Source organism: Felis catus, chromosome B4, assembly GCF_018350175.1.
Source record: "Felis catus isolate Fca126 chromosome B4, F.catus_Fca126_mat1.0, whole genome shotgun sequence".
Taxonomy (NCBI): domain Eukaryota; kingdom Metazoa; phylum Chordata; class Mammalia; order Carnivora; family Felidae; genus Felis; species Felis catus.
The window spans coordinates 54,794,051-54,810,928 of NC_058374.1; the positions used below are offsets into that span (position 1 = coordinate 54,794,051).

At 45.1% G+C, this 16,878-nt stretch overlaps 1 protein-coding gene across 1 annotated transcript in view; it reads right to left on the reverse strand.

Annotated features, from left to right (window-relative positions):
• The window catches only part of LOC101094682 (cationic amino acid transporter 3-like), a 189,616-nt gene that overhangs the window by 25,523 nt on the left and 147,215 nt on the right, over positions 1 to 16,878 (reverse strand). The window lies entirely within an intron of this gene.

A 16,878-nucleotide genomic window follows, 5' to 3' on the forward strand; every position in this document is an offset into this window, starting at 1 on the left:
CACAATATATATATATATATATATATATATATATATATATATATATATATATATATATATAGCAATCAAAAGAGTCCTGAAGCTCAGCCCTAAATTTCTCAGAATAAGTGCAGCCTGGCACAACCGTAGAAATGGAGAGTTTGAGCCAATGAGGAGAAACAGAGGCAGGCATGCAAGTCATGCTGACAAGCTCTGGAGTAAGTGTTGGGGACAGACTAGTCATGGATCCCATGGAGAAAAGTGAGGAGAGGTTAAGGACTGGGACAATGTCTGTTTTGAGAACTAAATAAGCACCATGCACAGTATAAGCAAAATAAGATATTCAAGACCATCCACTGATGTGGAGTCAACAATGTAGACACTTCTGAGCAGTCATGATCAATGTCTTCAAGCAGCTCTGAACTAAAGGGCTCCCACAAACATACACATGAAATCCACAAAAGAAGAAACTCAGGCAGATAATAGAGACTTTGAGGCCAGTGTACATGCTGAATCTAGGTTATAAGAGACAAGTGATGAACAATCATCCAACTGTGTGAAGATGCAAGACTTAGCATGGCAGGCTGGACTCTGCCTTTTTCCCAAGGCTTTCTTGGGGCTCTGCAAAGACTGGCTCCTCCATCTCCTCTCAGGGCCAGGGGAGACCCTAACAACAGTAACTCAAGCAATCTAAAGGGGAGTTGTTCTCCCAGTCACCATCCCTGACAGCCATATTTGAAGGTCCCAGGTACCAGATATCTGATTATAACTAGAGTCCAAGAAGGCTCTTTAGCAGCAGGAGGGAGGGTTGAGAGGGAAACTTCTGGAGAATCCTGCAGAGAAAAGACCAGGGAGCAAAATCTACCAGGTCCATTCCACCACATGGACACTTATAAGTTTAATAAAGTTCAAAATACCCAGGGTTTCCATTTAATTAAATCCCGGAACTGGGTAATTATATTTCTTCTCCAAGTTCTACCCTTTACCCCCCACCTCACCCATGGACACACATCTTCTATAGAACACATTGAACCAGAAACTTGACTTTAAAAACTTCCTCCACTAGAGAGATGGTCTTAATTTCAGCAAAGAAATTTACAAGACAATTTGGAAAGTATTTCCTTAGACCTAGGGTTGGAAAATACTAGAACCAGAGAAACACATGTGCGTGCGTGCGCACACACACACACACACACACACACACACACACACAGTATCCAGTATAAGGGAAACCCTCTCTTGACTGGTATTCCTTTTTCTGTGGTATTTACCTCAAGATGATGTATCCCAATCAGGGAACAAAACATAGTCTCCCTAAACATTAGGAAATTAATTCCCTTCTAACCCTTAGCTCCTGGAGGGAGATGATTGTTTCCCTCCCCCAGTCATGGAAAACACTCTGAAGAAGGATCACACAGCCTATAGGTAGGAACCACACATGCAGCCTAGATTGCTGTTATATACCCCCAAGGCCTCCCTTTCCTGTTTTATCACAATCTTTCTGCTCCCTGTAGTGTCTATTCTTTGGACTCACACTGTGACTCAGCACAGAGGGAAGCAAAGCATCCCAAGGAAAGAGAACACAAGACCCTTTATTCTGGGATGTAAGAAGAAAGACTCACAAGACAAGAAATCCTGGCAGAGAAAAATGCATATAGATTGATAATGTCAGATTATACCAGTACTGAGGTACCTATGGAAAGGAGGATAGAAATAGAGATTGAGAACACAAAGCAAGATCAGAGGAAAGGAAATGCCAGATTTTGAGGATGGGGGCGTGCAAAATACTAGGCAGACAAGAGGCTGCTGTATTCAGCAGGTGTGGAGAGAATACACTGAGAAGACATCAAAGATGAAGATGATGATGGTTTAAAATGCCTAATGAATTCAGATTTATAAATATAAATGTACACAGGTCTTTGGCATAAATTTATTTTTATCCTCAATAACAGGCTACAGAAGCAGGTATCAGAGCTGCTATTTTACAGATATGGAAACTAAGGCACAGAGAGGTTAAATAACTTGCCTCAAGTCACAGAACTTGTAAGGGAGGATCAAAGAATCAAATAACTGTACTGTGGTACCCCCTCCTGCAGGCTCTGCACTGGGAAGCACCCAGGATTGGGACCTGTTGTGTGAGGGAGAAGTTACTCCCCAGAGGGCAAAAGACCTGCCTCCTTGTGCCCTTCTCAACATGTTCTGCCCAGGAGAGCTTGGCCAAGTTGAGGCCTCATCTTGGAAATGGGGAAGTCATGCTTTACCCTCTGAAGATGAAAGACTAAACCAGGTCATTTATTGAAGTCTTTTAAGCTTTAAAACACAGAATTCAGTCCATGGAAGGGGTGGGTAAGGGGATAGCCAGGATAAAGGTCTCAAAGACTTCAGTATTCCCATTACCCCTCCCCATCCCCAGTCCTGTCTCCCTCTCCCTCTTTCTGTCTCCTGACCCCCAGGAGCCTCTGTCCCCACTGTCTAGGCCCTGGCAACTGTCTCTCCCTACCATGGCTCACTAGCCCATGCAGTCCAGACTCAGCCATCCTCACAGTCTAAGAGGTCAGAGACATCAGCCTAGCTTCCCAGCCCAGAGCACTGGGCCTCTCTGTCTTGGCTCTCAGCCTCATCTTACTAGCTGCCCAGGGCCTCCCACAGGACAGGGCCCTGCTCCTCCATCTGGGTTTCAACTCAGTGTGCAGCACACATAAAGGGTAGAGTGTGTGACTCACTGTATTTTTTTCATGATCTGTACAATTTATGCACAAGACAGGGACAAAGCCTGGGACCCTGCATCCCCTAAAAATATAGGTATATCTACAAAATATAGGCAATTTATCTCCCCATAACAGGGAGAAGACAGTTAGGGAGCCTCTGAGATCAGTGTGTGTGAGGGGAGAGGGTTCATTAGTGTAGGGGCTAAAGACACCACTGGTAGGGATGGGGGTTGCATAAGAGACTTAGAAATAGGTCAAGAAGATGGAGGAAAGGATGACTTCAGGCCCTAGGAACCCAAGAGCCAAGTGTAGAGGACAGGCCATAGAGCAACAGAATGAAGGCCACATAGAAGAGGATGAAGCTGTCAGACCAGAGAGGGCCAGAGGGGTGGGGAGGAGCCCAGCCCTCTACCCACTTCACAGCCTCCAGGGTGGTCCACAGCCCCTGTGGGGACTGTGGGGAACTAAGAAAGAAACCCAAGGGACATCATTTGAACCTAAACTGTACTGTGAGGTTTAGTGTCAGGAAAGCAGGCAGCTGGAGGGAATCCATTTTTAGTGGGGCAGTGCTTTCCTTTAGAGATCCCAGGGCCCCTGAAGGAGCCAAGATGGCACAACTGCATGGAAGTTTTTTTGTGTGTGTCTCACACCCATGAAACACAGCCAGATCAATAATAAACCATCCTGCACATCTGGAAAACTGATTTGATGATAAACTCAACAATCTGCACAACCTGAACCACAGAACTCAGCAGGTATGTGATACAGAGAGGTGAACTGGGGGAGAGAGAAAACACAGAGGGCAGAGTGCTGTTTTTTGTGGAGAGAGGATGGAGATGGGGGAGAGTATGGGAAAAGCACCCCCCCCCAAAGCAGCTGGAGAGAAAGTGGAAAAGTGGAAATAGCTGCAGGGATTGAACTAAAAATGGAGAAAGGAGAAGGTTTAAATTCCATTAAGACTCTATAAACAGGGGAGCACAGAGTCTGAAACACCACATCTCATTACCTGGTATGCTCTGGAGGGAAGGGTGTATCCCCAGGAGCAGAAAGTGAGGTCCGAGGGGTCCTTGGGTCACACAGGGAGAGGTGGTGGCTCCTCTGCTGGGAGGACATTTGGTAGAGGCTGGGTAGCTACCCCACAGGCAAAGGTGACAGCAAACCCTAGAGAACAACCACATCAGCTGGTGCTGGAACAAGGACATTAAGGGGGAAGCCTGGTGACAGATGTGTCTTGTGATTTTCCATAATCCCTGAAATGTTGCTGTTACACGATCATGTAAACTTTTTCTGGAGTGGCTGGCACCAGCCACAGTCTCAGGATTGGCAGCAGCATGGGCCTGTGAAAGTTCCTAGGTGCAGCCAGCACTTGGCCATTGCTCTGTGAGACACTCCTACAGAGGGGCAGAACGGGTCAAAGCCACAGTCCCTCAGAAGTAAGGGGGCGGGAAAAACAGCTGCTTCTGAAAAAAAAAACTCAGGAGGGAGATGCTGCCTGACTGCTTGGTCATGGACAGTGTAAAAGTGGGGAGTGGACAAAAGCCAGAGACAAAAGATGGGTGTCCGATTGCTGATTGGGAGAACAGAGTTCTGATACTAGAGAATGGGTAGCTGGGTGACTCCATTTTCACCCCTCTCGTGCATGCCATGCGCACCTACAAGCACCACAACAATCCACCCCAATAAGCTAAGCAGCACCATCTCTTGGAGAATGGAGCCAATTACACTAAGACCTGCACAATGGGGTCAACCTCACACTTCAGGAACACCATAAGTCTCTCCATCTGCTTCATTTATGGACTATAAAGTGCTTCATAGTTTGACGTCTAGGGGAAAACGATGCAATACAATCGTATTTCAGTCTGTTCAGTGGTCCCTCTCTTCATTTTTTTTTCTTTTCTTTTTCTTGAATACAGAAATAGAAAAAAATATTTTTATTTTCAGTTTTTATTAAAAATATTTCTTCTTAATTTTTACTGTTTTTGTCAATTTTTCAAATTCTATTTTCCTTCCATTATTCCATATTATTCTACTTCATTGTATTCATTTATTTTTCAAATTTTCATTTTCCTTTTTTCCCCCTTTTCTTCTCTAATCTATCAAGCTCCTTTCAACGCCCAGAACAAAACACATCTAGGATCTACCATCATTTATTTGATTTGTGTGTGTGTGTGTGTGTGTGTGTGTGTGTGTGTGTGTTGTTTTTAAGTTTTTAATTTTAATTGGTTTTACTTCATTGATTCCTTTTCTCCCTTCAAAATGATGAAACAAAGGAACTTACCCCAAAAGAAAGAGCAGGAAGAAACAACAGCCAAGGACTTAACCAACACAGATGCAAGCAAGATGTCTGAACCAGAATTTAGAATCGTGATAATAAGAATACTAGCTGAGGTAAAAAATAGATTAGAATCCCCTTTTGTGTAGATTAAAAAAAGTAAATCTATTCATGATGAAATAAAAAATGCTATAACTGAGCTACAATCTCGAATGGATGTCATGGCGGCAAAGATGGAAGAGCCACTGCAGCAAATCAGCAATATACAGGACAAATTTATGGAGAATAATGAAGCAGGGAAAAATAGGGAGATTAAGGCAAAAGAGCATGATTTAAGAATTAGAGAAATCAGTGACTCATTAAAAAGGAACAACATCAGAATCATAGGGGTCCCAGAAGAGGAAGAGAGAGAAATAGGGGTAGAAGGGTTATGTGAGCAAATCATAATGGAAAACTTTCATAACCCGGGGAAAGACACAGATATCGAAATCCAGGAAGCAAAGAGGACCCCAATTAGACCAACAAAACCCAACCATCAACAAGGCACATCATAGCCAAATTCACAAAATACTCAGGCAAGGAAAGAATCATGAGAGCAGCAAGGGAAAAAAAATCTTTAAACTACAAAGGAAGACAGATGAGATTTGCAGCAGACCTAGCCACAGAAACATGGCAGGCCAGAAATGAGTAGCAGGATATATTCAATGTGCTGAATCAGAATAATATGCAGCCAAGAATTCTTTATCCAGCAAGGCTGTCATTAAAAACAGAAGGAGAGATAAAAATTTCCCACACAAACAAAAATTAAGGGAGTTTGCGACCACTAAACCATCCCTTCAAAAAAATTTAAGGGGGACTCTCTGAGGGAGAAAAGATGAAAATACATACATACATACATACATACCAAAAGCAACAAAGACTAGAAAAAAACCAGAGAACACAACCAGACATTCCAACTCAACAAGCAACATAATGGCAATAAATTCATATTTTTCAGTACTCACTGTAAATGTCAATGGACTAAATGCTCCAATCAAAAGACATAGGGAAACAGAATGGTAAGAAAATAAGATCCATCTATATGCTGTTTACAAGAGATCCACTTCAGACCTAAAGACACCTTCAGATTGAAAGTAAGGGGATGGAGAACCATCTATCATGCTTAATGGTCAACAAAAGAAAGCTGGAGTGGCCATACATATATCAGACAATCCAGACTTTAAAATAAAGACAGTATCAAGAGATGTGGAAGGGCATTATATCATAATTAAAGGGTCTATCCACCAAGAAGACCTAACAATTGTAAATATTTATGCTCCAAATGTGATGGCACCCAAACATATAAATCAATTAATCACACACATAAAGAAACTTATTGACAGTAATATTATAAAAGTAGAGGACTTCAACACCTCAATTACAACAATGGACAGATCAGCTAAACAGAAAATCAACAAGGAAACAGTGGCTTTTAATGACACACTGGACCAAATGGACTTAACAGACATATTCAGAACATTTCATCCAAAAGCAGGGGAATACATATTCTTCTCCAGTGCACATGGAATGTTCTCCAGAATAGATCACATACTGGGAAATAAATCAGCCCTCAGAAAGTACAAAAAGTCAAGATAATACCCTGCGTATTTTCAGACCACAATGCTATGAAACTCAAAATCAACTACAAGAAAAAATTTAAAAAGATAACAAATACTTGGAGACTAAAAAACATCCTACTAAAGAATGAATGGGCTAACCGAGAAGTTAAAGAGGAAATGAAAAAGGACATGGAATCCAATGAAAATGATAATACCACATTCCAAAACCTCTGGGACACAGCAAGGGCGATCATAAGAGGGAAGTATATAGCAATCCAGACCTTCTAAAACAAGGAAGAAAGGTCTCAGATACACAACCTAACCTTACACGTTAAGGAGCTGGAAAAAGAACAGCAAATAATACCCCAAACCAGCAGAAGACAGGAAATAATAAAGAGTAGAGCAGAAATCAATGCTATCAAAACAAATAAACAACAACAACAACAACAACAAATAGAACAGATCAATGAAACCAGAACCTGGTTCTGTAAAAGAGTTAACAAAATTGATAAACCTCTAGCCAGTTTGATCAAAAAGTAAAAGGAAAGGACACAAATGAGTAAAATCAAGAATGAAAGAGGAGAGTTCACTACCAACACAGCAGAAATACAAACAATAATAAGAGAATATTATGAGCAATTATATGCCAGTAAAATGGGGAATCTGGAAGAAATGGACAACTTCCTAGAAACATATACACTATCAAAACTGAAACAGGAAGAAAGAAAATTTGAGCAGACCCATAACCAGTAAAGAAATCGATTAGTAATCAAAACCTGCCAAAAAAACAAGAGTCCAGGGACAGATGGCTTTCCAGGGGAATTCTACCAAACATTTAAGGAAGAGTTAATACCTATTCTCCTGAAGCTGTTCCAAAAAATAGAAATGGAAGAAAAACTTCCAAACTCTTTCTATGAAGTCAGCATTACCTTGATTCCAAAACCAGACAAAGACTCCACTAAAAAGGAGAACTATAGACCTGGACCACTTTCTTACACCATACACAAAAATAAACTCAAAATTGATGAAAGACCTAAACGTAAGACAGAAAGCCATCAAACCCTCGAGGAGAAAGCAGGCAAAAACTTCTTTGACCTTGGCCACAGAAACTTCTTACTCAACATGGAGGCAAGAGAAACAAAAGCAAAAAGTAACTATTGGGACCTCATCAAAATCAAAAGTTTCTGGGGCGCCTGGGTGGCGCAGTCGGTTAAGCGTCCGACTTCAGCCAGGTCACGATCTCGCGGTCCGTGAGTTCGAGCCCCGCGTCGGGCTCTGGGCTGATGGCTCAGAGCCTGGAGCCTGTTTCCGATTCTGTGTCTCCCTCTCTCTCTGCCCCTCCCCCATTCATGCTCTGTCTCTCTCTGTCCCAAAAATAAATAAACGTTGAAAAAAAAAATCAAAAGCTTCTGCACAGCAAAGGAAACAATCAGCAAAACTAAAAGGCAACTGATGGAATAGGAGAAGATATTTTCAAATGACATATCAGATAAAGGGTTAGTATCCAAAATCTATACAGAACTTACCAAACTTAACACCCAAAAAACAAATAATCCAGTGAAGAAATGGGCAAAAGATATGAGTAGACACTTCTTCAAAGAAGGCATCCAGATGGCCAGCCGACACATAAAAAAAATGCTCAACATCACTCATCATCAAAGATGAATGGGAAAGACAAATCAAAACCACAATGAGATACCACCTCACACCTGTCAGAATGACTAATGTTAACAACTCAGGCAACAACAGATGTTGGTGAGGATACAGAGAAAGAGGATCTCTTTTTCATTGTTGGTGGGAATGCAAGCTGGTGCAGCCACTCTGGAAAATAGTATGGAGGTTCCTCAAAAAAAATAAAAATAGAACTACCTTATGACCCAGCAATTGCATAACTAGGTATTTATCCAAGGGATCCAGGTATGCTGTTTTGAAGGGGCACATACACCCCAATGTTTATGGCAGCACTATCGACAATAGCCAAAGTATGGAAAGAGCCCAAATGTCCATCAATGGATAAATGGATAAAGAATATGTGGTGTGTATGTATATATACATATATATATATATATATATATATATATATATATATATATATATAATGGAGTATTACTTAGCAATCAAAAAGATGAAATATTGCCATTTGCAACTACGTGGATAGAACTTGAAGTCATTATGCTAAGCAGAATTAGTCAGAGAAAGACAAATATCATATGACTTCACTCATGTGAGGACTTTAAGACACAGAACAGATGAACATAAGGGAAGGGTAGCAAAAATAATATAAAAACAGGGAGGGGGACAAAACATAAGAGACTCTTAGATATGGAGAATAAACAGAGGGCTACTGGAGAGGTTGTGGAAGGGGGGATGGGCTAAATGGTTAAGGAGCATTAAGGCATCCACTTCTGAAATCATTGTTGCACTATATGCTAACTAAATGGGATGTAAATTAAAAAAAAAATAATAAGTTAAAAAAATAAATAAATATAGGCTTTAAAGAATTCATTAAAAAAAAAAAAGAAATACCAGGGGCCCTGTGTGTGTGTGTGTGTGTGTGTGTGTGTGTGTGTGTGTGTACCTGATATGAGGGAGTGGAGAGGAAGATGTGAGTCTGAGGCTTCAGAAGTCCAGGTTCTGTCTGGAGGTAAGACTATTGGGGGAGATGTACTCCCAGATCCCCTGCAGCCCCAGCAGACAAAGCACATGACTGCAGGGACAGAGGGTGGCCAGCACTACCAACACAGGTAAATGCAGGCTGGACTTTGGGCAGCCTCCATCCTCCCTGGGATTGACTTTGCTTGGTCCAGTCCACAATTCACATGGCTTCCTGTGTTCTGGGTTCAGTCCAGTACCCACCCTCCCTTCTTGTCCACACTCATGGACATTTCCTGTGTTCAGAACTTAGAACACTTGTTAGGCTGAACCATATGAAATTCCTGATATTTAGTTGGATTTGGTTTATACTGTCTATTAATTTTTCTTTTCTCTCTTCTTAATATCTTTTTGACTCCAGGCTAAGGTGACAGGGGAGCAGACTGAGGAAGGACAAATAACAAAAGCTAATGTTTATTGAGTGCCTACTATGTGCCAAGTATGTTGCATCCTGACCACAGCGCTAATTCCCCCTACAGTCCCAGGAATTATTTCCCGTTGCGCCTGCAATTACTTCCCACCTTTTACAGGTGAGTGAGTCCAGGTGAAGAGGCTCCATGGGAGGAACAGGGCTGGGATTCCAGCTCAGCCCAGGACCTCCTGCTTTACCAAGCCCCCCACCAACCAGGGGAGTCTTGGCAGAGACTGGGAGTCAGAAGGCAATGCAGGCAGCTGCACAACAGGAAGGGGGAGGAGGAAACAGACCAAAATGGAACTCTGGAGGGGGCAGAAGAGCCCCCATGGAAGGAGTGGGGGCAAAGCCCAGAGATCACACCTGAAACCAACATGAAAAAGGGCAATCTAAGGAAGAACCTGGGCAGAGACACACCCAAGCCTCTGACCAGAATTTAGGTAGTGGCAACCATGGGCAGAATGCAGTAGTGTGGACAGAGGACCTGTGGGGGGAGGCCAAGGCAAGTGTAGACAGAGCAGAAGGGTGGTCACAGAAGGAACTCTGCTATAGAGTCTAGGGCACTAGGTAGAGAGTTACAGTAGAGGCATGGGTGACAAAGATAAAGCCCATGCAAAATGATGAAAAGCAAGAGCGGGGAGCAGAGACCCTGTGGGATGGATGTGGGACTGAGACACAGGGTTAGAGACAGTGCTCAGAGAGGGGGAGCAGGAGTCAGCCTCAAAGAGCACTGGGGAAGGTGAGGATGTGGGAAGGCTTGAAGGTGAGGGTGGGTGTGGGCGTGCACGCGCGCGCGCACACACACACACACACACACACACACACACACACACACACCCTTCCAAGAAAGGAGCAATTGGCTCCTAAATCCCAGTGAGCATCCCCAGCCCCATATCCCCAAACCCTGGGAGGCTTTTGGAGGTGATGAAAGGCAGGGCCACAGTGCTTGGTGGAGGGTGGGGAGAGGGACATCATGAATGTGTGTGTATGTCCTTCTGTGCCTGACAGGCCTGTGGGTACCTGAGAGTGTGTGTGCATGTGAGTGCACCTGCTCCAAGGAGCAGCCTGTGCCTGCAGGACTCTTTGTCTGACTGTTGGCCACCTGGGTCTTCTTGAGCCCCCTCTCCCCCCAGGGGGACTCTGTACCTGGTGTACAATTTTCTGGCCTCTCTGGACATAGCTGTTTCCCATTTTGTTGTTTGCCTTGTCAGGACCTCAGCAGGGATGGATGGAGCCAGTGGAAGGAAAGAGACAGAAGGTGATGCTTGGGCAGCCAGGTCTCCCCCATCTCCTGCATACACATGCACACACACAAACACATACACAACATACCCCCATGCACACATGCTTCCCTCCACTGCGTGCAGCCAAATAAAATACACAAGATGTACCTGACATACCATTCACATGTTACCATAAGGAGACACACAAATGAACAAAGGCACTCAGACATACTGACATACCAAACACCCACACAGATGGAAAGACAGGCACCTGGGACACAAAGCCACTTGGCAGAAAGTGACCTGATATATATCTTGCCCCCATCCCCAACACACACACACACACACACACACACACACACACACACACACACACACATACATACACACACACACACACACACACAGAAGACATACAAACTTGGGTACTCCTCCATGCCATTGTGCCAATACACATCTTAGGGCACCCTCCAGAGCTCCCCAACACCTCTCCCAGCAAATTCAGAACCTCTAGCCTAGCCATAAGATCTGTGTCTCTCCACTCCCTTTCATGCTGGTTCCCAATCCAATTTATTCCAGACCACCAATACAATCTTCTACTTGCCTTATGGTTTGCTCATCCTGCTTCAGAATCAACAAAGAGAAGTTCTCTTCCTCTTTTCCCCCTCTGTCCAATGTCCTGTTAGGTTTCTCTTTCTATACCCCACTCTAGAGTCCCCTCCTCCAGGCAGCCTTCCCTGATGAACTAACTGGCCTTGATTCTGAATTTATCTTTGTCCTTTGCATTTGTTGGTCTGTGCTGACTGTCATTAGGTAACTTTGCATATCAGTTGGCAGGGAGGGAACTGTAAGCTCCTAAAGGGCAGGACCACTAGACCCAGTATTTTAGGCAAATGCAGTTCTCACCCTCCAGTACCAGGCTGGGAATGTTCCCGGAAGCATTTCACAAATGGACAGGAACATTAATCTGGGCTCCAGCAGCCACCAGGAATGTCTCCCTCTGTCACATGCTGCAAGCGTCTCCTTCACAATGACCTTTCAGAGCCATTTTGGGGGAGGGCATATCCTCCACTCTGTCTTCCTACATTCACCTGGTTTTTAACTAGAAATATGGCTTCCCAGCTGGGTCCTCACCTTATTCTCCAGCCTCGGAGAAAACTTGGCAATTCTGAAAAATCACATCCACCCCAAGGACAAACATGTGTCTCTGGTGAGGATGCTCAGGGCTGTGCTGCAGGCTGTGAAGCCAATCCCCGCAGAGGATACCAGGTGACCAGGCACCTGCAGCAGCAGTTGTAAGTGCTCCCATGAAGAAGATGCTTGTGTGGAATAGGTTCACTGTACTTAAAACATGAGAGAGAGAAGGTCACCCTAAAAAGCACTCACTGTCCACCTCCCCACCTCCCACAGGGTTGTTTCATCCAAACCCAGCCTCTCTGGGAAGACAGGTGCCCTGCTTTCTCCCCCTTTCCCCTCATCTGCTTCTCAACAGCCTCTCTCTCCCTCCCCCTCTCTCCCTCATGCAGTGAGAGGCTCCCTCCCTTTCCCTGTGTCTCTATACACCAGCCTCCATCACATTCCTTCTCCTGATCTTCTCCATACACCAGCCTCCATCACATTCCTTCTCCTGATCTTCTCCATCTCAGTCTTTCTCTAACTCACATCTTGTTTCTGTTCTCCCCCCTCCACCTCCACTGCTCAGAGCAATCTTGCAGAGGGAGTGTGTGGGGTCTCCTTCAGCACCACAGGACTAGGTCATATTGTATGTATCTCTAAATTGTTGTGTTCATGTCACACACACACACACACACACACACACACACACACACCCCAGCAGCAGCAGAGACCTTGACTCAGAGTCTGTATCTCACTCTCTTCAACCTCTACCTTCCCTTTCTCACTGCCTCCCCCTCTGGCCCCCACCTCCTTTCCCTTCTCTGTCTCCCTCTCCCTCCCTCTCTGTGCACTTCTCTATCGCCTCAGCCCTGGCCCCATGTCCATGGATCTGTCTTTGGATCTGGGTTCATGGCTTTCCCACCTCCTGAGCCTGGGCCTACTCATGTATCTGTGACCATGTGTATTTCCACTATCTCTGGCCTCTGGGTGTCTCTCTGTGTCTGTCTTGGATCTTTCAATCTTCTCCTTGGATGTTCCTCTCTTCCCTCTCTCCTGTCTCTGAGTTTATCTCCCTATCTCTCTATTCCACTTTGGACTGTCTACCTCTCTTGACTCTGTGTCTTGGTCTCTTGGACTTTCCAGGGTGCCCAGACTGTCTCTGCCTTCTTGGTCCCACTCTGTCAGTCCTGCTTTGAATTTATTGGGCCTTGCTGTCCCTCTCCCTGTCCCTGTGTCTGTCTGCCCTCTTCTCTGCCTCCCAGTGCTGCCCTGCAGCTCCTAGGGTGAGCTATTCAGAGGGAGCAGAGGGGACTGTGCATGCAGCCCTTCATGTGAAAGATGAAAGGCTGGAAAATTAGGATGCAGCACAGGCTCTGACTACAGACCTCTGCTCCTCATCAAATATTCTCCAGGACTTGAGATTCGCCTCACCTCCCTGACAGTTGGCCTTCACCCTCCCCAGTTTATCCACTATAAGCCACTGAAAATTCTGGGAGGGCACTTAAGGTCCCCGTAGGCCAGGTATCTATGAGTCTGGAACATTCTGTGAGAGGAGGAATGAGGAGAGGCAGGAGGCCCATTGCAGATGCTTTGCCTAGGGGGGGAGGGTGTGTGTAGAACAGAAAGACTGAGAGCTTTGCCTCTGCATCCCAGGTGAGAACTGCCCAGCTGCTCCTTGCACCCCTCAGACAGGCACATGTGGGGCAACGAGTCCAGGAAGGAGATGTGGATGGTCTTCAAATAAGGGAAGGGGAACAGAAAATGTGTGTCCCTCTAAAATCCCCTATGACACCTGTAACTCTTCCTTGTACATAAGAATACTCAATAAAGTCCTTGGATCATATTTTACCAGATTTCCCAAAATAAGTGCCTAAGTCAATGGAACTCAATCCCTTTCAGTATTCCTTCCCACCCCCACCCCCACTCACTCACCCCCAGCAAGTCAGTATCTGTCCCCAGGACAGTTTCCCCTGCCAAGCCTTCCAAGCACCCCAGTGATCATGGGATCCCAGCGACAATCCCAGTCATTCCAACCCCTCTTTCTCCATCACTTACCTTATGTCCCTCCCTCCTCCTCACCCCCTTACCCACCCAATGCAACTTTGCTCCCTGGATGTCTCCCCAAAGACAGGCAGTCACTAATGAGCACTAAGCACTAGAAGGGGAGGGTCAAGGGCAGCCTGGTTTGTGGGAGGGGACTCCAGAGCTAGCAGATAAGGAGTCACGTCAGCCTCTGTCAAATACGTCATCTCCCTCCAGCATCCCTGTCTCTTGTCTCCTGGCTCCTGCCAATCCATCTCCCTGCTGAGACTGAGGGACTGGGCTCAGGTGCAAATTCTCAGAGGCCTAGACACATAATTCCTGGTCTGCTCCAGACCCATTTTCTCCAGAAATGTCACTAGACCATGTTGTCTTTCTTTGAAAACTCCCAATGACCCTGGGTAGCTAAGGTTATAGATGGAACCCAGGGAGGAAGAGAAATTGCTCTCTGCTCAATATGTTGATCTCAGCTCCTTGTCTCTACCACATATCCCCAAAAGCCAAAGTTAAAAATCGGGCAATAATAAGGAGGGTGAAATCTCAGGAAGACTTCCCCAGCCTTTAAGAGGTTGTGAATGCCTCCAGAAACCAGGGGACATGAGGGGGAAAGGCACTCTTGGAGGACTAAAGATCACTTCTCCTGATTCATATGTAATTTCCACCAGGTGGCAAGGAACAGGGCCTTGAGCACTTGAGGGGAACCTTCTCAGCAGGACCTGCGAAGGGCTTGATGGCCACAAGAGGGCAGCATAGGACAGCTCTCCAAGCAGAGCCAGCCCTGGGCCCTGGGTCCTGAGATAGGGCAGGGCTGCCCAGGCTAATCCTTGGTACCAGCAAATTCCCATGATTTTCTAATTCAGAAAACCGTCCTGCAGCACTTACCACTGGCATGCTTTATTACCTTTGGCTCCTAAAATGCCATCACCCACTCCAGTCCCCTTCATTTTACTGGTCCCCAGTATTTGGGCTGATGGCAAACAGAATGGCTTTCCCTTTATGGTTGCACGGCAGGTGACATGCCAGCTCACACAAGTGATGCTTCACAAGGTCCCAGCTGATAACTAGAACCAGAATTGGAACTATGTTTTCTTGATTCCTAATCCAGGGGTCTTCCAATTGGTTCTGCTACTCCTAAAAAAGCATACTTCATAGATACCAGGGGGAAGCCAGCTCACAGCACTTGGTTTAAAAAACTCACATCAAGGGAGGATCCAAGATGGCAGAACAGCATGGAAATTTTCTGTGTCTCGTGTCCATGAAATACAGCCAGACCAACACTAAACCATCCTACACACATAGAAAACTGAGTGGAGGATTAACACAACAATCTGCACAATCTGAACCACAGAATTCAGCAAGTACGTGGCGCAGAGAGGTGAATTTGGGGAGCAAGAAGCCACTGACGGTAGGTAACGGCTTTTGCGGGTGGAGAGAGGACGGAGACTGGGTGGGGGGAGAATACAGGAAAAGCACCCCTCCCCAAAAGCAGCTGGAGAGAAAGTAGAAAAGTGGAAACAGCCACAGGGACTAAACTAAAAAGGGAGAAAGGAGAAAGGAGAGGGTTTAAATTCCATTAAGACTGTAAACAAGGGGAGTGCAAAGTCTGCAACTACACAGCTCGATACCTGGTGGTGCTCTGGTGGGAAAGGCGAATCCCCAGGAATAGAGTGGAGTCCGGGAGGTTCTCGGGCCACATGGGGAAAAGCGGTTCCACTGCTGGAAGGATGTTTGGTAGAGACTGTTGAAGCCACCTGGTCCCAGTAGACCCCAGAAAACGGCCACATTCACTGGTGCTGGAACAAGGTCTTAAGGGTGAAACCTGGTGCCAGACGCGTGTTGTGATTTCCCATAATCCCTGAAATGCTGCTGCTACACTATCTCGCAAACTTTTCTTGAGTGGGCTGGCACCTGGCCACAGTCTCGGGGCACCACCAGCAGCAGCAGCAGAGTCCAGCAAGCGTTTCTGGGTGCAGCCGACATTCGGCCATTGCTCATTGGGCCATTGCTTGGTGAGACCCTCCCACAGAGGGGCGGAACGAGTCAAAGCCACAGTACTTCAGAAGTAAGGGGCCGGGGGGAATACAGTCTCATCTGAGACAAAACTCGGGAGAGAGGTACTGCCTGGGCCCTGGTCACGGAGAGTGAAAAAGTGGGGAGTGGATGAAAGCTGAAGACAGAACGGATGCGCGATTGCTGATCTAGGAGAACAGACTGGATAGCTGGGTGGCACCATTCCCCACCCCCCACTCCCACGCATGCGCACACGCACCTACAAGCACTGCAACAATCCACCCCGGTAGGCTAGCAGCGCCATCTAGTGGAGAGCAGAGCTGTTACACTGAGCCACGCCCAACTGGGCCAACTTCGCTGTTAAAGAACGCAAGTCTCACTGCCAGCTTAGTTTATGGATTATAAAGCACTACATAGACTGACTTCTAGGGGAAATGAAATTTCAATCCTACTTCAATCTGTTAGCAGGTTCATCTATTCAGTTTTCTTTCATTCTTTCTTCTTTCTTTTCCTCTTTCACACTTTTTCTTGAATACAGAAAGAGAAAAAATTCATATTTATTTTCTATTTTTAATAAAAACATTTTTCTTTAATTTTTATTGCTATATTTTTTACTTTTGTGCAATTTTTTTCAAATTCTATTTTACTTGCATCATTTTATTTTATTCTCCTTCAATGTATTCACCTTTTCAACTTTTCAAACAATTTCCTTTTTTATTTTTTCTTTTTTTCTCTTTTTCTTGAATGCAGAATGAGAAAAACTTCATTTTTACTTTCAATTTCTATTAAAATATTTTACTTAATTTTTTACTATATTTTTTGCATTTATGTAAATTTTTTCAAATTCTATTTTACTTCCATCATCCTA